This window comes from Pristiophorus japonicus, chromosome 16 (genome assembly GCF_044704955.1).
Source record: "Pristiophorus japonicus isolate sPriJap1 chromosome 16, sPriJap1.hap1, whole genome shotgun sequence".
Lineage (NCBI taxonomy): Eukaryota > Metazoa > Chordata > Chondrichthyes > Pristiophoridae > Pristiophorus > Pristiophorus japonicus.
Window position 1 is genome coordinate 40126692 of NC_091992.1, and position 22200 is coordinate 40148891.

A 22200-nucleotide genomic window follows, 5' to 3' on the forward strand; every position below is an offset into this window, starting at 1 on the left:
GTGACCTTGACCATGGCACTGCCCAGGACAGTGATGAGCTCTTCGGTGTACGTTCTCAGTTTCATGAGACTGGGGCTCAGGGCTGGTCTGAGTGCCTTGTTGCACCACAGTCTCTCAAACATCTTTTTACTCATGATGGATTGGCTTGTGCCAGTGTCCAGTTCCATGGCTACGGGTAAGCCATTCAATTTTACATTTAGCATTATAGGTGGACATTTCATCGAAAATGTGTGCACCTCGTGTACTTCAGCATCTGCCTCCTCTCTCTGAGGCTCGAAATTGCTTTGATCCACCATGGACCGATCTTCTTCTGCCATGTGGTGGTTAGCAGGTTTTGCAGAGCTTGCAGCTCGCCTGCAAGCTCGTTGGAAGTGCCCCATTATTCCACAGCTCTTGCAAATATACCCTTTGAAGCGGCATGAATAGGCTGAATGGATGCCTCCACAACGCCAACAAGGTGTGAATTGCCTTGCATTCATCCTTTGTTGCGGACTCTGAGTCATTTGGATCACCTGAGGCCTGCTGGCAGTTGCAGTCTCGTGGTTTCTGCCCTGTACCTTTGTACTCGCAAACACAGTTCCAGTTATTTTATGAACATTGCTAGCACTTTATGCTGAGAGATTTGTTTGGTGTTATCACTGGTGGACATAAATGCCTGTGCTATCGCAATGGCCTTACTGAGGGTCGGTGTCTCTCCAGTCAAAAGTTTTTGTAGGATGGTCTCGTGGCCAATGCCCAGTACAAAAGAGTCTCTGAGCATCTGCTCCAGGTAGCCATCAAACTCACATTGTCCTGCAAGTCGCCTTAGCTCGGCGACGTAGCTCGCCTTTTCCTGACCTTCAGATCGCTGGCACGTGTAGAACCGATACCTCGCCATCAGCATGCTCTCTCTTGGGTTAAGATGCTCCCGAACCAGTGTACACAGCTCCTCAAATGACTTATCTGTGGGTTTCACTGGAGCCTAAAGATTCTTCATGAGGCTGTAGGTCGGTAACCCGCAGACCGTGAGGAGGACCGCTCTCCATTTTGCAGTGCTTCCTTCTCCGTCCAGTTCGTTGGCTACAAAGTACTGGTCTAGCCGTTCGACATAGGCTTCCCAGTCCTCCCCCTCCGAGAACTTCTCCAGGATGCCCACAGTTTGCTGCATCTTTGCGTTGGATTCGTATACTCGTTGTCAGTTATTATGTTCCGAACACAGATGAGACTGCACACAGGGAGGTTAAAGTAACAGTGACATCAGTCTTTTTAATAAGACACTCCAGAGTGAGGAACAGGCCTTGGGGGCCGGCTTATATACAGTGCTCCCAAGGGATGTGGGATCCCTTGGGACTTCAGGGGATGCGCTCCCTGGTGGCAGAACATGGGAGTGCATGCTTTACAGATACACAACATTAGCGATTTGAGGGTTCTGTATCTGTAGGGGGAGGGAGATATGGTGAAAGATTTAGGGAGGGAAGAGGTAGGAAACACGGATGGAGAGTGTGAGGTTTTCGGGCCTGATTCCCTGATGTTGTGTTCCCAGCAAGGCTCGATCAGGGCTCCAACCCCCTCGGGTTAGGCCACGCCAAAATGAAGAGATCCTAAGGGGAAACTTGCAACACTTTTTTTTTTGGCGTACTTGGGCCAGAAAAGTAATCGGGCGTAACTGGTCAAGTACGCCAAAAAAATGCTTTAGGGAAAATTGAGCCCCATGTTCCTATGTTAGAAACTTCACGATATACAGTAGATATTCTCTCAGACTCCACATCACCAATCCTTTCTGTCAACAGACCTCGGCTCCCCTATAATCAGGAGTGCACCTTTATTGTATAGTATCAGATTAAACAGTAACACGACCAAGGAATTGTAACATAGAACCCATATTACTTATACTGTATACTGTGATTTCTCATGTTCCATCACTTATGTTGTCTGTCCTTACGGAAGGTAGACTTAAAAACACTCTATTAATACAATTATGAACTGGTTTATTTTACGTAGCGCATTCCACTAATACCGGTTTAAAGTAAAGGAGATTATCCATACAGTGGTTGAAGTTGTTTCCTCAATGATACGATAATCTGCTGGTTGAGTTTTCAGTGATTTAAAACATTTAGAAGCTTAGATAACACACCAAAGTAAACAATCTGATACCTGTCCCACTTCTTTTCAGGATGGCTCATTGACATTTCCAATTATCCAGGCCTCACTCTAATTCGCACTTCCTTGTGCAGACCTTGCGCTGTTTATTTCACAATCCTTTAATCTGATTGCGTAAGAAGATACACAATTGCTTGCCCTGATCCCAGATGCCCAGTATAGGGCGCCTCGCTGTTTCCTTCCGGCACTTCCAGCGCAAAGTATCATCGACATTAAACGGGAAAGGGAGGGTCTAATTAACAGCGGGTGCCATTTGTTGATCTACCATGGCAATTTTTGAGCTGTCATATCTCTGGGAGATAGTTAATCCTTTGTAAGCAGAATCTGACTTTATATCAACAACATAAAATAAATTAGAATAAAATCCCTTCCAGGTTATATGTCCAAAATACTACAGTGACACAATGAATATGGGAAGTGAAAGTCAGCTCAATGTCAAGCAAGCACCCTTGGGTTCTGCACTACCACACCTAGGGCTCAATTTTCCCCAAAGCATTTTTTTGGCGTGCTTGAAGAATTACGCCCGATATTTTGGGGCCTAAGTAAGCCAAAAAAAAAACTATTGGATTTCTTCATTTTGGCATGGCGTAACCCGACCTTTAGTTTTGGGGGTGGAGCCTTGATCTGCGCCAAAAAGATCGGACTGCCATGGTAACCAGGGACACAATGATAGCTGAGGCTGCAAAGTTAAACATACAGCCACCTCCCAACACATTAAAAGAATTGAAAAACACATAGCAGGAACTTACCTCGAACCCCGCCCGAAGGGCTTGCCGGTCCGGTTCCATTCTCGGTCTCCGGATATTTTTCTCGCTCTCTCTTTCAACTGGAGTAACTCTCAGCTGGCCAAACTTCCCTAAATGGCCAGAATTGGCGTAGGTGGCTGGTTACGCCCCCTTTGGCTGAAATAAAAACTGACCTAAAAAAATCATAACCAACTGAGTTACACTGGTGCAAATTGATTGGGGAAACTGTTTTTTCAACTTAGGCCAAAAAGAGCAGCCTGCTCCAAAAAAATGGTGCAAATCACTGGGGAAAATGGAGCCCTCTAGTTTGGAAAGCTAGTGGAATTAAGAGCAAAGTTACATTTGTGCCCTGGGCTACATAGTTTGGTGAAATCGCTGTTTCATTATTCTTTATTTTTCACTGTCTATGGTTATTTGAGGCAACAATACAGATAGCATATCAATTTGAACATGGCTTCGTTACTGGACAGCCTTCATTTTGAAAACTCTTCACAGTAAATCCTGTCGTAATTCTTTTTCTAGTTCAAGCACTTAATGGGCAGCAGCTGTATCAGGAAGTTTCAAAGTGCAATTTATTAGCATTTGGCTGTTTTCATTCAGAGAGCAGCCCTACTCAGCCAAGAAAAGAAAGATTGTGGTACAGGACGTGCATGCCTGCGATCAGATTATCACTTGATGCACAAGTATAATGATGCTCAACTGTTATAGTGAGCCATTGTGACATTGGGAAGGAAATTGGAATGCATTACATGCAAAATTTTTCCACAAGCTAAAGATCAACTAAAATTGATTACCAAGATCTATTTAACTCTTTAACTATTTAACCCAGAACAGTATTACTTTCATTCATATTGTTCTCTAAAAATGATCCATTTTAATTCAGATTCTTCATGAACCTATCACAAACAACATTCCCTTTAATTTTTTGGGAGCCATGTGATGCAACGAAGGTTCACCTGACTGATTCCTGGGGTGGGGAGATTGTCCTCTGAAGAAAGTTTGAGTAGACTAGGCCTATATTCTCTAGAGTTTAGAAGAATATGAGGTGATCTCATTGAAACATATAAAATTCTTACAGGGCTTGACATGGTAGATGCAGGGAGGATGTTTCCTCTGCTCTGGCATGGGAGTCTAGAACCAGGGGTCACAGTCTCAGAATAAGGGGTCGGCCATTTAGGACTGAGATGAGGAGAAACGTCTTCACTTAGAGGGTGGTGAATCTTTGGAACTCTCTATCCAAGGTGGCTGTGGAGGCTCCGTCTTTCAGTATATTCAAGACAGCAATAGATAGATTTTTGGATATTAAGGGAATCGAGGGATATGTGGATGATGCAGGAAAGTAGAAGATCAGCCATGATCTCATTGAATAGCAGAGCAGGCTCAAAGGGCTGAATGGCCTACTCCTGCTCCTGTTTTTTATGTCTGATGTTCTTATTTAATTTCAGGGAATATTCCACAGTTAAAGAGTTGATAGATTCTGAACATTTACAAACCTGATGGAAGGAAATCGGGATTGTTCTTTAAATGTAAATGTTAATAATTCCAGTAAAACAAACCCATTATGGATGGCCATTTTCAATAATGAGCTCAAGTTGGGTCTGGAAGCTGAGTCCTTTTGTGCCAGAGTAACATTTTCACTGCTAACAGCAGCCATTCCCAGCCTTGAGACTAGTCAGCTGGTCCTGAATTATGGTCAGTTCCAATTGTTCACTGTTTATAGCAACACTGATTGCATGCAAAGAGGATTTACTCTGGTATTTCTTGCACATTCTTTTTGAGCACCTTAATTATATGCCCGGAAACACAGCCTAGAGGGAAGGCAATAATGATATCACTATATATTGTGACTAGACCAAGTTCTTTCTCAACTCTTTCCCCCCCTGCCATTTCATTGGTTAAATTATGAAGTATTCTCTGACAGGATAACCATCTGTTTTACATTAAACTAAATGTATTACACTTCAATTGCCAAATTCTCAATCTGAGGTAGAACAACAACAACTTGTATTTATATACCGCCTTTAATGTAGTGAAACTTCCCAAGATGCTTCAGAGTATAATTAGATAAAACAGCAGTGAACAGCGTGAGCCAAAGACAAATCTCCATCTGCATCTGTGAAGAGAAAAGCAGAGTTAACGTTTCAGGTCGATGACCCTTCGTCAGAACTGGTGAGTGTTCGAAAAGAACACATTCTTAAGCACTGAAAGGAGGAGGGGAAGAAAGAACAAAAAGGGAATGCCTGTGTTCAGTTGGAAAGCAGGGGAGATTAGAGAGACAAAAGGGATGATGGGCTGAATTGAAATGGTAATGCCAGGAGTTAGAAAAAACATTTGTCAAGATAGGGTGTGAATGGCTGCCATTGGAGACAAGAAAAAAAAACATAGGCTGGTGAAAGGTCCTCACTTTCCACAATCAAAAGATCATGCTCCGCCATCTCCAGCATGATCTCACCACCAATCGCATCTTCCCCTCCCCTCTCGACATTCCGAAGGGACCGCTCCCTCTGCGACACACTAGTCCATGCCACAGTCACCCCCAGCACCCGCTCCCACAGCACCTTTCCGTACAAGCGCAGGAGATGCAACACCTATCCTTTTACCTCCTCCCTTCCCACTATCCAGGGCCCCAAATACTCCTTCCAGGTGAAACAGCGATTTACTTGTACTTCTTTCAATTTAGTATACTGTATTCGCTGCTCATGATGTGGTCTCCTCTACATTGAGGAGAACAAGCGTAGGTTGGTTGACCGCTTTGCGGAACACCTCCGTTCAGTCTGTAAGTGTGACCCTGAGCTTCTGGTTGCCTGTCACTTTAATTCTCCACTCCACTCCCACTCTGACCTCTCCATCCTTGGCCTCCTAATTGTTCCAACGAAGCTCAATGCAAGCTTGAGGAACAGCACCTCATCTTACGTTTAGGTACTTTAAAGCCTTCTGGATTCAATATCGAGTTGAACAATTTCAGCTCCTTTCCCGCCCCCCAGCACCCCCCGCCCCCCCATCTAGCCTATGTTTTTTTTTGTTGTCTCCAATGACAGCCATTCACACCCTATCTTGACTTAAGGTTTTTCTAACTCTTGCCATTACCATTTCAATTCGGCTCATCATTCCTTTTGTCTCTCTAATCTCCCCTGCCTTCCACCCTATCTCAGACCTTCCCTTTTTCTTCTTTCTTCCCCTACCCCTTTCAGTGCTTAACACTCATCAGTTCTGACGAAGGGACATTGTCCTGAAACGTTTCTCTTCACTGATGCTGCCTGCTTGACCCGCTGAGATTTCTAGCATTTTCTGTTTTTATTTCAGAGTCCAGCATCCGCAGTATTTTGCTTTTGTACAATCTCTATCTGTCCTGTCAAATGGCATTGATCGGAAAAAGGCATTGTTTGAATAGAGAATAATCCACACGTGGAAACAGCATAAGGGACTGTGCTTTTGTGTGATGGAAGCAGAGTTCTATCAGGGTTAAGATGGAGTGTGTTTTCACTTGCTGTGCTACAGGTGATAACCGGAGTCCGACTCACTCATGGATAACATAATATCAGGAACTGTACGAAAATCTGTGCCTTCCAGAAGTCTTGCAGGTTATCAGGCTGTGTAGGAAATGTATTGTAAAGAAGAAACTTAGGAGGAGAAATTAGGTTATTTTGCCCCGGGGCTCTAACGGGTGTAAATGAGTTTACGGCCGGGCGCGGCAAGAACAGCGCCTCCCGCTAAATTTGGCGGGGATTTTACAGCGGTGGTAACATGTAGCACCATCACTGTGCACAGCGCCCCGGAACAAAAATTGGCCCTCGTGTTCTGGTTTAGCATCTGCCACTGACAACGACAGCTTCAGCAGTCAGGTTTCATTCGGATTTCGGCTGTAGAAGAAGTGCAATTTAAAGGTGTCAGCATCCGGTGAAGTTTTAGTCGGCCAATAATGTTTCCTTCTTAGTTTCACATAGACAGACATGTGTTTCGACCGATTGGAGTGATTTGCACCTGAAGGAGTGTTCTGGCTCTTAAAGATTCCTGACTTTCATTGAGGGCAGATTTGAAACTCCAACATTTATATCGTTTCATGGGGGCTGTACTGGCACTGGACCTCGCGCTCCAGCGTCACCGTCGGAGGCAATTGAGGCACAGAGAAACACTGCAAAATGTGGCCAGAGGTAGGATGCCCCACAGGGCTCTCAATAGGAGGCCTTACCCTCCCAGAGTATTCCAGCAACAGTTCTCCTACATCAATTTCATTGCCGAACAGTGTGTTAGAAGGCTGCGCTTCAGCAAGAACGTGGTCACAGAGCTCTGCCACTTCCTGCAACCAGATCTGGGGCCTCAGACTAGGGTGAGGATGGCTCTCTCAGTGGAAGTCAAGGTCACCATCGTGCTCCATTTCTATGCCAGTGGATTCTTCTAGTGTGTAACAGGAGACATCTCCAACATCTCCCAGTTTGCTATCCATTGCTGCATCTACGAGGAACTACATTTCCTTCCCCATCACCAGACAGAAGCAGCATGAGCGTGCATGTGGCTTTGCCAGGGTAGTGGGCTTCCCAATGGTGCAGGGCATCACTGCACCCACGTCGCTTTATGCGCATCGCATAACAATCCTGAGGTATTCTGTAACCACAAAGGCAACCACTCATTTAATGTGTAGTTGGTGTGCGACCACACACATAGCAAAACCTCACCATCAATGCCTGCTATCCTGGCAGCAGCCACGATGCCTTCATCCTGTGCCAGACTGGTGTGCCAGCTCTCTTCCAGCCACCACATCAAGCTCGCGGCTAGCTGGTTGATTCCCCTCCATAACCCCAACACTCCTGCTCAACACTTGTGTAATGAGAGCTATGCTGCCACCAGGAACATAATTGAGCAGACCATCAGAGTGCTCAAGCAATGGTTCCGCTGCCTTGACCGCTCGGGAGGAGTCCTCCAGTACTCATCTGAGGGGGTGTCACTTTTTGTCTGCTGCACACTGCACAACTTAGCCATCATGAGAGTGCAGCCACTGCCACCAGGCATAGCTCCACCACCTAAGGAGGAGGAGGAGCAGGAGGAAAAGAACGAGGAGGAGGAACAGGAGCAGTGGCAAAGGAGGGAGGTAGGCACTCAATCGGCCTTCTACATGTGTGGTCAGTGAGTGCCTAATCAGGCTTCGGTTCCAATGAATTTCAGGCCAATTCCTAGTTGTTCTGCACATCCCCATTATTACATCAATTTTTCATTCACTGCCTCAAAACTGAAATGAGAGACAGCACAAAATATACAACATTCAGCTCAAATTTTTATCATAAAACATTAACCACATATATACAACAATTATATTTACATGTTGTATATTCACCCCTGTGCAAAACCTTATGGGGCCAAAATTGCCCCTTTCTATTAGGTCCGTGGCCACCTGAAAGCGACAGCCACGAGTCGGTGCGGACTGGCGGCCGAATCACCGTGGAAGGGCCGCCATTTTGTATATTACCCTCCTTTAGTTTTGGAGTGGTGTAAGGGACTGCCCCGCCCATTTTCCCGCCACGTCATGTATGCGCCGACACATTGCTGACCGGCGACGGCCCCCTTTCCAAAATTGCCCCATGTGGAATTGCCCCGTGGGAAAGGCGCCTCCGCTGGTTGGTGCCACTGACCGTTTTTTCTGTTGGTATCCTTTTTGTGACTGGGCGGAGAGGGCGCACTGCCGTTGACTACATTTTATTTTTTATTTTCGGCCGACTGCCAGGTCAGGCCAACAATTATGTCTGCGGGCTCATCTGGGACGCCAACAGGCAACTTGGCAGCCCCTCTTGGATGCCAGGCTGCTGGCCCGGCCGAAACCCTCCCTGGTGGCCCAGTGTTTGCCACAAAAGTAGATGCAGAGTTCATAGTGGCCCTCCCCTTTAACTGAAGGGGAGGGACGTTGTGACGAGCCAGCGTGATGATGACTTGGAGCGGCGGCCACTCTGACCCACATTGGGGTGGAGGGAACACTGAAAAAATGGTATGTGCGCCCCATTTCAGACGGAAGGCAATTTCGGCCCTTCTATATCTCCTCTTAACACTGCCTTTACCTATTCTACTGCTCTTACATAGTGCCTCCCCAGAGGCTGCAGCATGGCTGGTGGAAGGCTGCTGAGTATCAAGGCCAGAGACAACAGATGGCCTTGCAGGATGCCCTCAACCAGCTCTGGGCCTGGAAGGCCCAGCTGTAGACTGCAGCACTTCAGGCTGGGTGGCAGCAGTCTGGACTGGCTGGATGACAGGCAGCAACAAGTGCAATGGTAGTAGGTAGAGTGGCAGTGGTGGGATCAAGAATGTTATCATCCTGAGAGAGGACAGCAAGTTTATGCTCCACCGACCCACTGCCACTCCCCCACGGCAGCACCTCAGCATCTCCACCAATCTGCTGAAGCACATATTGATGGCCTGCTGCAACATCGTGAGATCCCCGGTTGACTTTGGTTGATCCAGTCATGATGGCAGCAGTCAGAGCTCGCGTGGCATCCAGCTGAGACTGCATGAGAGCAGTTTGAGCTTCGACGCCAGCAGCCATTCTCTGCATTACAGAACTAAGACGTTGTGTTACTTCCACCTGTGCTACAATGGAGGCTGCTACATCGCCCATGACAAGCGTCATGAGGTCTGAGTCCCACGTTCCCTCTGGGATGCACCACCGTCTGAGGACTGGAAATGGTGGGCTCCATGGTGTGCGCAAAGTTCGAAGCATTGTTGGAGGTACACTCCTTACTATTGCTGAGAGGCTCTCATACACCCTTGCCACTGTGCCTATCGAAGTGCATGGCCATCACCCTTGTTGTGAACGCCTCCCCATTGAAGTTCTCATCTGAGTCCTGTGCAGCAAAGCTCGCGTGCGAATTCTCCCTCCGTGGAGCTGGTCCCTGTGCAACCCTTTTCCCCTTGGCCTTGCTGTAGCCTGCTCATCCCCAGTGCATCACCTAGTGCAGATCCCTTTACTATGCTTGCCTCTAACGAACACGTAGTGCCAGTCTCTGAGGTGGTGTTTGCCAGTGAGACATGCAGTGATGTGGTGCATGGGTGGTGGTCCTCTTCTCCTTTATCACTGTCATTTGAGAACTCGGGGACAGGTTGGTCATTTACTGGTTGATTATCTGAAAGCATAAAGACACAAGACTTGTATTAAGGTGAGAGCAGGGGGTGCAGGAATGGAGCAAGGAATGCAGACAGTATCAGGGGCTGGAAAGTGATAAGGCCTTCTGATGTGAGGAGGAAGTGGGATGAGAAAAGGAGAGAGGATGAAGATACTGTTGTTGCTCCAGCGGGGTTGACCATGCTGACGGCCACCTGCTGCCCAATGAGCTGCAGCACTCCCTTTTCCAGGTCTGAGAGCTGCTGGAGCTGAGTTTCACCCCCACCTGTCCTCTACTGCTCCTTCCTATTGTGTGCCATCTTGGCCTGCAAAAGAAAGGAATGTGTGTGAGTCAAAGTCCAGCTATGTGTCTGGGAGATAAGCCTGCCGTTGCTGAATATTGTGAATGTAGGCAAGTCGTGAGATGAGGATGTGAGTTTGAGTAGTTGCAGATGTTTGGTAGAGGAGTGGTAGTTTGTGCAGTGTGCACAGGCAGAAGTTCAGATCCTGGAATGTAGGACCTATTGAAGCATGTACTCACATTGTCCACCCGACTGAGGTCATTGAACGTCTTACGGCATTCTGTGAGGCTGCGTTCCATGACACTACTGTCCGAGACCTCCTGTGCCACGACACTCCACATTTCCCTGAAGACCTGGGGCAATGGCCTCCTTCTACTTGCCAGGAACAGCGTTTCCTTCCTTTGTTCCACTGCCCCCACCAATGCTTCCAATGCAGCGTCATTAAACCGACGAGCTCTCTCTCTCTTCGATCTGGTTTGGGTGCAGACATAGACATGAGGTCTTTCAGTTGGTCTCAGGTCAACTTCAGTTGCAGAAATGGTGAAAATGAGTATCTGATAGAAGCGCCCCCCCGCCCCGCCTTTAAGAGCTGGAAGGAGCCAGTGTGAAGGATTGAAGGCTGATTACTGAATGTATGTCACCTGAAATTCGGTAGCACTGATGAAAGCATCCCTAGATTGGAGCCGGCGCCTCACAACTTCAGCCTCCTCAGGGAAATCCCCTCAGTGCCTTTCAGTTCTGCGCGAAGGGGTTTCCTGTGCGGGCTGCTCTTGCACACTCTACATGTTGCCATCCTCGTCTGCAGTCCGGACACGCCATGGCATACTATCTTGCCATCCGGAGGAGGCGGGGGTCCCCAATGGAGTGCACACTAGGCGGGAGTCCTCCTTCTATTTATTGAGGACTTGGCCTAGAGGGTGTTGCATGGAGCAGTCCCGTGCAACAAGTTTTTAAGTTGGTTCACGGGCTCCCAGGCCACCTGCAATTTCTGTGGTCTGGACGAGTCCGTGTTCCATTTTTTTATTGAATGTGCGAGGTTGCATTATTTGAAGGGGCTGCTCCTCAAATTCTGGTTGCACTTCAGTCCCGCACCCCTGATCTTTGGACACCCTGTACGGAGGGGAGCGGGCAGGTAGGAAGGCCTCCCCGTAGGACTGCTCCTGGCCATGGCCAAGGGGGCCATCAGCCAGTCCAGGCATCGGGCGGTCGAGGGGGTTGTTCAGCCCGACTGCCTGCCTCTCTTTTGCGGTTACCTCTGAGCCAGGGTGTCCCTGGAGATGGAGCACACGGCGTCCACCGGTACGCTCGCGGCCTTCCGCGAGAGGTGGGCACCGGAGGGACTGGAGTGCATCATCACCCCCGGCAACCAAATTTTAATTTAGATTTTATGTCTAAAGTTTAATTTTTTTAATTTGCCAGTTTTAGTGTCACCCTCCCCTCCCGCTCTCCCTCCTTTTAGCCAGGGGGCACTTGTATAATTTGTGTTTTGGTGTCCTTGGGGGGGAAACCCAAAAGATATAAAAAAAAAAGCAAAGGGGCACCTGAAAAGGTTTTGGAGTGTGCCCCCCCCCCCCTTTAATCAGTGGGCACTTGTTTAAAGTATTGCAACTAAAATAGTTGAAAGCACCCCTGTAGCTCCCCATTGAGGTCATGAGTGCTTGATTTACCACTCCCCCTTCCTTTCTTGTGCGCTAAAGCCCAATTTAGAAGAAGTTCAGAATCCTTTGCGCTTGGCGCTAAATTTTCAAAATTCAAAACGTAAATGCCCCAAATAGGGCGCTACCGATTTTCTCCCCCTTAAACTGATCAGGATTGATTCAGTTTTTATTGTTTTACAATTATTTCTCCTATTTGTATTTCATTGGTTTTCTGCTCTTTGCAATTATCTTTGTGTAAATTACAAGTGAGATAATATATGGCTACCAAGCGACATATTTGTATCAGCAAATTCAAGAGAGAGTTGGATAAATACCATGAGAAAAATTTGATGGATAATGAGGGATATATTCCCTCGAAACTGTGATTGGCCAGATCAAACTCAATGGGCTTTTCCGATGGATTAAGTAGAAGTCAATCAAAACCAGTTCCATTCTTTGAACAAGTAGGCAAAGCTACCAAATATCAACTAGCAGTCATCACAAAATCTAATGATCCTATTTCTTATTTTTTTCAAAGCCACTGTTCACAGACCAGCAAGTATAACACAAGCTGGGGCTGAAATTGCCCATTTCCTTAAAGCCCGTTATCACCGCAAATCGGCGGCAACGCTGTGGAGTGGAGTGGCTGCTGATTTTTGGTGGAATGGGGCACTGCTAGCCCAATTACCCTCCTCAGTTTTCCCGTTGGTGCCCCGATCTTCCCCCCCCCCCCACCCCGCCCACCCCACCTTACCTCTGCTGCCGATCGGTGTTAAGCACATCATCACCGTGCGCACTGCTGATCTAACCTCCCGATGACGACATTCCCGGGCGGTGCCAGAACAACTTTTTCCCCGATAGTCTAGTAAGACTCTGGCCTTTTGCAGTGGCCATGCAGCTTCCCTTAAAAGGGAGGTCTCACTGCGGCTGTCTTTTGGTCCGACAATTATGCCCCCGAGTTCAGCTGGGCCACGAACAGGCAGCCTGGCACCCCCTCTTGGGTGCCAGGCCGCTGGCCCAGCCGAAACCCTCACTGGTGGCCCACTGGGCTGAAGTTTTAAAAAGCGTGGAGGCTCTCCACTTTAAGTGAATGGGAGAGCCGTGGCGACGCGGCATTATGATGATGTCATCGCGGAGGTGAATACGCACCAACCCTCAACTACCGCCCCTCAATTGCTGTCACTGCTGCGTTTTTGCCCCTCGGGTGTAGTCGCCGTCCCCCATTATGACCGACTTCCAGATGAAAACAAAAAAAGCAAAGAGTGGAATTTCCCGAACGAGTTGACCTGAACCACAGTTGCGGTAAAAAACATGGAAACGGGGTGCTCCCTGTTTCAGGCAGGAGGCAATTTCTACGCCCCTGCCTGTTACAAATTGATATTGACTGTCTCTGATTAGCCCATGCCTTTCTAATTATTCATTAATTTCATCTCATACTATGAACTGTGGGGGAGAATTTCCACGATATTTGTTCTCATCTCCATTGGTAACTTTGGTGGAATATCAGCAGAAACAGCATAAAGAGCCATTTTTTTGCAGGGGTTCCACTGACATGCTGAGGTTACAGGAGAACCCCGCCTGAAATTCCAAGCATTGAAGTTTACCCATAACTGAGGAAGGACTAACTCTCATATCTGCCAGAATTAGCGGATACATTTCTTTGGAAGCAGTAGGGTCTAAATTGAACATTGTTCCACCTGTTTTTTGGGGCTAAAATAGGCAGAATGAGGCAGAGGCCCATACCTGAACTGCACAGATGTTTGGACCACTGGTAAATTGTTTGGGACAATTTTGTGCAGGCCTCAATTTAAATAAGCCTCCTACATTGACTTCAGACATGGGTTGTTAAATTTGTTTGGACTGATTAAAGTTTGTGATGCATAAAGCTCCGACTGGTATTTCTGGGGCATGAGCAGCCTAAGCAACTGGAGGGTGCTCAAAATTACAGCTTATCCAATACTGAATGTCAGGCTAGCAGTCTGATAGCACAAAAGCTCCAGAGGAATCAACGGAGGCTGTGGAGAGATAGAGCTGGGTGTCATTAATGCACATGTGGAAGCTGACTCAATAGGCCTAAAATTCAGGGCGGAGGCTTCCTTCGGATGAACGCCTCCGACCCAAAATTTTTAGTGAAAATACCCGCTGGTTCTGGAGGCACCTTCGATTGCGGTCGGAGGCCTTCATTCCATGCGTAGTGTACAGGGAGATGACTTCCCCCATATGTATGAAAATGCTGGAGTCACGTGGGCCTGGACCACCAATCACTCTGCAGTATTCTCATTGATAATAATGGGAACTCCTTTTTTACGAGTTCCCATTACTATAAATGAGAATAACCCCCTAAAACAAGAAACACAACATAATAAATTTAAAAAAAAACACCTTGCATATTTAAAATTAATTGAAATTAAAATTAATTAAATGTTTTAGAAAAAAAATATTTTTTAGAATTTTCTTAATGGGTTTTAATAGGGTTTAAAATAAACTTACCTTAATGGACATGGTTTTTACGATAAAAATGTGTATTTAAATTTAATTTTTATATGTTTTAAAACTTTTATGCTGGTAAAAGTAGGCTATGGGCTTGCTTTCACCAGCTGTAGGAGTTTGAAGGACATTCGCGGGGCATGAGTTGGGCAAATAACCCAAACTCTGCCACACAGATGTTCTTCTCCCGGGGATGTGGAGGATTTGTCAAGAGAAATCTTGACGGATCAGAAAAGCCAGTTTTCGGCGCATGCGCATCGCGCCCCGAAAACCGCTTTTGCAAGGCCTCGCTGGGTCTGTGCGTACTTCGTACGGACCCACTGAGGCCGGAATTTTAGCCCCCATGTCTGCAAATGTTACTACTAAGGCACAGTGTGTAAATGCAGAAGAGGAGAAGGCCAAGGATGGATCTTTGGCAGACTGCAGAGGTGACAATGTGGAGAGGAGAAAAAAATCCTTTGGTCGAGATGCTCTGGCTATGATTGGATTGGTTAAAGTGAAACTAATTGAGAGCAGGCCTGTTGAGATGGACAACACAAGGGAAGAATTGAAGGATGATAGAGCGGTCTATCCATTGAAGGTAGCAGAGATATTGAGGAGAACAGGAAGGGATAATGCACCGCAGTTGCAGAGAATGTCCTTAATCTTCCAAATCTCCCTTTTCAGTTAATTTCTATGCTCTTAATATATTTTTCTCAAGCTGAATCTCAAATTAGGGGCTATTTTGTGCCACGAGTTCTGATCTACCAGGGATTAGGTTCAGGCCCAAAGCTATCACATTGATAGCTTTATTATAAGGTCAATTATTTTTCTGGAGGTCAGTGATGTTTTATTCCCCCTTTCAGGTTCTTCATTTCGGCGACAAACTTTTTTCTTTTCTCGCAGTATCAAACAAAAACTCTTTGAGAAAGATCTGCAAGTCTAAACGAACTACTGACCTCCTTCAAGCACCTTATGGCAGAGACCAGGATGGTGGCATGATCTGCGGAGTACATGGAAACTGCACTGATCCTCATTCAACGTAGTGTTCATTGAATCCACAAACGCTCGCTCAATATATCAGGTCGGTTTAGAAAAGCGGCTGCTGAATTGGTACAATATCTGGACCAGTTCATATACAGACTGGAATGGTGCTGTTAAAACATATTCATTGGAGTGGAAGCTCAGTCTAACTATCTGAAGGCTGAAGATAAATGGACACTTTTGATACTCGACGGGCGGGGGCAATTCAACCAGCATTTTGATCGAGAACACTGATGTTAGTGCATCTGTCCTCCCAGGGGATTTGCAGGAACTTGCAGATACACCGTCAACATCTTCACCGAGGCATACGAAAGCAGGGGGCTTACACTAAACATTTGTAAGACAAAGGTCCTCCACCAACCTGACCTGGCCACACAGCACTGCCCCCCCCCAGTCATCAAGATCCATGGCACGGTCCTGGACAACCTGGACCACTTTCCATACCTCAGGAGCCTATTATCAACACCGCCTCCAGTGCACCAGTGCATCCTTCGGCCACCTGAGGAAGAGAGTCAAGATCAGGCCTTCAAATCTGACACCAAGCTTATAGTCTACAGGACTGTAGTGATACCGCCCTCCTATATAGCTCAGAGATGTGGACCATATACGTAGACACCTCAAATCGCTGGAAAAATACTACCAACGATGTCTCCGTAAGATCCTGCAAATCCCCATGGAGGACAGACGCACCAACATTAGTTTTCTTGATCAGGCCAACATCCCCAGCATCAAAGCACTGACCACACTCAACCAGCTCTGTTGGGCGGGCCACATTGTTCGCATGCCTGACACAAGACTCCCAAAGCAAGCACTCTACTTGGAACTCCTACACGGCAAGCGAGCCCCAGGTGGGCAGAGGAAACATTTCAAGGACACCCTCAAAGCCTCCTTGATAAAATGCAACATCCCCACTGACATCTGGGAATATCTGGCCAAAGACCACCCTAAGTGGAGGAAAAGCATCCGGGAAGGCGCTGAGCACCTCGAGTCTTGTCGCCGAGAGCATGCAGAAAGCAAGTGCAGGCAGCGGAAGGAGCGTGCGGCAAACCAGACTCCCCACCCACCCTTTCCTTCAACGACTGTCTGTCCCACCTGTGACGGAGACTGTAATTCCCGTATTGGATTGTTCAGTCACCGAAGAACTCACTTTTAGAGTGGAAGCAAGTCTTCCTCGATTTCGAGTGACTGTCTATGATGATGATGTGAGTACAGGTATCAGGAAGTTAAACTCTCAGGTTTGTTTATAAAATGTTTTTCTTTAACTGGAATCCCTGACATATAAGAATTGATTTTTCATGAGGCAATAAAGGGAGACATTATAGACATTGTGGAAGGAAGGTGCTTGTAAGAAGGATGCCATGGGTTCTGTTTACTTTGGTGTTTTGATCTTTTTATATGAACATAACATAAGAACATAACATAAGAACATAAGAATTAGGATCTGGAATAGGCGATCTGGCCCCTTGAGCCTGCTCCGCCATTCAACAAGATCATGGCTGATCTGGCCATGGACTCAGCTCCACTTACCCGCCCGCTCCCCATAACCCTTAATTCCTTTAATGGTTAAAAAACTATCTATCTGTGATTTGAATACATTCAATGAGCTAGCCTCAACTGCTTCCTTGGGCAGAGAAATCCACAGATTCACAACCCTCTGGGAGAAGAAATTCCTTCTCAACTCAGTTTTAAATTGGCTCCTCCGTATTTTGAGGATGTGCCCCCTAGTTCTAGTCTCCCCGACCAGTGGAAACAACCTCTCTGCCTCTATCTTGTCTATCCCTTTCATTATTTTAAATGTTTCTATAAGATCAACCCTCATCCTTATGAACTCCAACGAGTAAAGACCCAGTCTACTCAATCTATCATCATAAGGTAACCCCCTCATCTCCGGAATCAGCCTAGTGAATAGTCTCTGTACCCCTTCCAAAGCTAGTATATCCTTCCTTAAGTAAGGTGACCAAAACTGCATGCAGTACTCCAGGTGCGGTCTCACCAATACCCTGTACAGTTGCAGCAGGACCTCCCTGCTTTTGTACTCCATCCCTCTAGCAATGAAGGCCGACATTCCATTCGCCTTCCTGATTACCTGCTGCACCTGCAAACTAATGTTTTGGGATTCATGCACAGGGACCCCTAGGTCCCTCTGCACCGCAGCATGTTGTAATTTCTCCCCATTCAAATAATATTCCCTTTTACTGTGTTTTTTTCCCAAGGTGGATGACCTCACATTTTCAGACATTGTATTCCATCTGCCAAACCTTAGCCCATTCGCTTAACCTATCTAAATCTCTTTGCAGCCTCGCTGTGTCCTCTACACAACCCGCTTTCCCATTAATCTTTGTGTCATCTGCAAATTTTGTTACACTACACTCTGTCCCCTCTTCCAGGTCATCTATGTATATTGTAAACAGTTGTGGTCCCAGCACCGATCCCTGTGGCACACCACTAACCACCAATTGCCAACCTGAAAAAGACCCATTTATCCCGACTCTCTGCTTTCTGTTAGTTAGCCAATTCTCTCTCCATGCTAATACATTTCCTCTGACTCCGCGTACCTTTATCTTCTGCAGTAACCTTTTATGTGGCACCTTATCGAATGCCTTTTTGAAATCCAAATACACCACATCCATCGGTACACCTCTATCCACCATGCTCGTTATATCCTCAAAGAATTCCAGTAAATTAGTTAAACATGATTTCCCCTTCATGAATCCATGTTGCGTCTGCTTGATTGCACTATTCCTATCTAGATGTCCTGCTATTTCTTCCTTAATGATAGCTTCAAGCATTTTCCCCACTACAGATGTTAAATAACCGGCCTATAGTTTCTTGTCCACACCTTTTTTCTGAATAGTTGATTGCATGGAGATTTTCTGTGTGTTGTCAACTTACCGCACGCAAAAGGTTTTATTGCATTATTGCACAAGTTCCGTGACACACTGACCAAAAATGTTCCACTCATACTTCCTTCAAAATAAAACAATAGGTTTACTTTTGGTGAGGTGAATATACAAATACTTACCATTTTTCTAGTTTGTACTGATCCACAGTAATAGATTAGGTGTTCAAAATAAAATATGGATCTTTTATCATGCACAGGAAGAACCTTTTACTTGGAACAGCTCAAACCCCATTAAAAAGATGGCTCCCAGCTGAGTACAAGGATGGAGTTACAATGCCAAGGGGCCAGAGTATAGGCAGATTATATTCAGGATACCCTTTGCCACTGCTGCTTCTGCATAAGTCAAATAAAATAATTGTCGCTTTGATAATGGACGATTCTAATTTACTCTGTTTCACTCTTCATCCTTCACATACTATAGGAAGTTGTCTAATCATGGCTGATTTGGAGGAAATTAAATCCTTAAACACACCAGGGTAGAATTTCCATGGTGGCTCCTAAATCATCCTCAGACATCAACATAGTTTCTCTAGGGTTTCCACCAAAGTTATGGCAGATGATCGGGAGAACCCCTGTGGAAATTACTGGTGACTTTTTTTTTCCATCGTGACATTGTCAAGAATGCCCCACATGCATATATAAACACCCAGACCTGTGTTTGGTTCTTTTTATGTCCAGTTTTGAGAAGGTTCTACTGCTCTGAGCATTACATTTACTGATGTCTAAGGCCAGTTCTGAAGTTTCAGTAGCATTTTTAGGTAACAACATAGTTTTATTATTCCATCATTGCAGATCAGTCCAAACTAGAAAATGGATACACTGATTCCAGATTAACAAAGATTCCTTTCATTTGAATTCGTTTAATTGCTTGTTCTCAGCCTTTGTTGAGTTTTAGCCAGTAATCTGTTTTATCACATGTGCTTTTCAGCTCTGAGCTCTTGTCATATTTCAGGATTGTTTGACCATTTTTCTACAAAAGGGATTGGGAAAACAATTACTTTCAAATGTTGGGTTTTTAAAGCAAAGTGTACTCATAGAAGGATATGCTGACAGGGTGAGATGATGCAAGATGGGAGGAGGCCCATTTGGAGGATAAATAATGACATAGATCAATTCGGCTGAATGGCCTGTTTCTGTGCTGTAAACTCTATGTAAAGTAATGTAATTCATGCAAGTTTTTCAAAAAGCACTGAGACAAAAATTGGTTGAAAAATCAATGGGCTTAAATGTAAGTGTTTCTCCAAAGACTGTAAGCAATACAGCAATTCTGCTGTAATCATTTACATCTCCTCTGGACCCACCTTACATTTCTTTACTTGTCCCATTATCACCCCATTCCTTTCGTAATTTAATCACTCTTGCTCTTCACCTTTTGTTTTTTCTCTGCCCCCTTTCCCCTGGCTCTGCAATGCTCATCTGGAAAATCTTTCAGTTGTGTTGAAAGGTCATCAACCCGAGGCATTAACTCTGTTTCTGTGGATAGATGCTGCCTGCCCCAACCATGGAAAAGACTCCTTCCCCAGGATTTGAAAAGAAAGACAGACTTGCATTTATATAGCACCTTTCACGATCACCTGACGTCTCAAAGCGCTTTAGTCAATCAAGAAGTTTTGAGTGTAATCACTGTGGTAATGTCGGAAATGCGGCAGCCAGTTTGCGCATAGCAACTCCCACAAACATCATCATCATCATAGACAGTCCCTCGGAATCGAGGAAGACTTGCTTCCACTCTAAAAATGAGTGCTTAGGTGGCTGAACAGTCCAATACGAGAACCACAGTCCCTGTCACAGGTGGGACAGATAGTCATTGAGGGAAAGGGTGGGTGGGACTGGTTTGCCACACGCTCTTTCCGTTGCCTGCGCTTGATTTCTGCATGCTCTCGGCGATGAGACTCGAGGTGCTCAGCGCCCTCCCAGATGCACTTCCTCCACTTAGGGCGGTCTTTGGCCAAGGACTCTCAAGTTTCTGTGGGAATGTTGCACTTTATCAGGGAGGCTTTGAGGGGGTCCTTGTAACGTTTCCTCTGCCCACCTTTGGCTCGCTTGCCGTGAAGGAGTTCTGAGTAGAGCGCTTGCTTTGGGAGCCTTGTTTCTGGCATGTAAACAATGTGGCCTGCCCAGCGGAGCTGATCAAGTGTGGTCAGTACTTCAATGCTGGGGATGTTGGCCTGATCGAGGACGCTAACGTTGGTGTGTCTGTCTTCCCAGGGGATTTGTAGGATCTTGAGGAGACATCATTGGTGGTATTTCTCCAGCGACTTCAGGTATCTACTGTACACGGTCCATGTCTCTGAGCCATACAGGAGGGCGGGTAATACTACAGCCCTGTAGATCATGAGCTTGGTGGTGGATTTAAAGGCCTGATCTTCAAACACTCTTTTCCTCAGGCGGCCGAAGGCTGTGCTGGTGCACTGGAGGCAGTGTTGAATCTCGTCGTCAATGTCTGCTCTTGTTAAGAGGCTCCGAGGTATGGGAAATGGTCCATGTTGTCCAGGGCCACGCCGTGGATCTTGATGACTGGGGCGCGGGGGGGGGTGGAAGTGCTGTGCGGCGGAGACAGGCTGGTGGAGAACCTTTGTCTTTATGGATGTTTAGCGTAAGGCCCATGCACGCCTCAGTAAATACATTGACTATGACTTGGAGTTGAGCCTCTGTATGTACGCAGACGCAGGTGTCGTTCGTGTACTGTAGCTCGACGACAGACGTTGGGGTGGTCTTGGACCTGGCCTGGAGTCAACGAAGATTGAACAGGTTCCCACTAGTTCTGTAGTTTAGTTCCACTCCAGCGGGGAGCTTGTTGAATGTGAGGTGGAGCATGGCAGCGAGGAAGATTGAGAAGAGGGTTGGGGTGATGGCACAGCCCTGTTTGACCCCGGTCCGGATGTGGATTGGGTCTGTAATGGATCCGTTAATAAGGATCACGGCCTGCATGTTGTCGTGGAGCAAGCGGAGGATGGTAACGAACTTTTGGGGGCATCCGAAACCGAGGAGGACTCTCCATAAACTCTCGCGGTTGACAGTGTCAAAGAAGGCCATGTATAAGGGCTGGCGCTGTTCCCTGCATTTTTCCTGCAACTGTCGCACTGTAAAAATCATGTCCGTTGTGCCCCGTAGGGGATGAAATCCACACTGTGACTCCAGGAGGAGCTCCTCAGACACAGGGAGAAGACGGTTGAGGAGGACTTTAGCGACGACCTTCCTAGTGGCTGATAATAGGGAGATTCCTCTGTAGTTGCCGCAGTCAGACTTGTCCCCTTTTTTAAAGATGGTCATGATCACTGCATCTCTAAGATCTCCTGGCATGCTCTCCTCCCTCCAGATGAGAAAGATGAGGTCATGTATTCGTGCCAACAGTGCCCCTTCACCATATTTCAGTGCCTCAGCGGGGATTCCATCCGCTCCTGAGCCGCGTTGTTGTTGAGCTGTCTTACAGCTTTTTCTATCTCGTGCAGTGTGGGGTTTTACTGAGGTGGTGGTGGGTAGCATGCTGCGGGATGGAGTCGAGAACGCTCAAGTAAAAGGCAGAGCCTCTGCCTGACTGCCTTGGTGTCTTTTATGAGCGTTTTCCCGTTCTTGGCCAGCAGTGGGGTGGGGCCTTGGGTGTTTGGATCGTAGGTGGCCTTGACTGCAATGAAGAATCCTCGCACATCATGGCTGTCAGCCAGCTGTTGTATCTTCTGTGCTTTCTCCATTCACCACCTGTTCTTTAGGTCCCGGGTTTTTTATTGGACCTCAGCCATAAGTTGCCTGTAATGCTGCCTTGTTGCTCCCGAGTTGAGTTGTTGTTTAAGGCTCAGAAATGCCCTTCGCTTGCGATCTATTAACCCTTGGATCTCCTAATCATTCTGTGCCGCAGGGCTCAGTGCTGGGTCCTCAGCTATTT

The 22200-nt window shown here is 46.6% G+C and overlaps 1 pseudogene; it reads left to right on the plus strand.

Moving 5' to 3' along the window:
• Nucleotides 1-14735: 14735 nt before the first annotated feature.
• LOC139226152 (myeloperoxidase-like) overlaps nucleotides 14736-22200 on the plus strand; it is an 84292-nt pseudogene continuing 76827 nt past the window's right edge.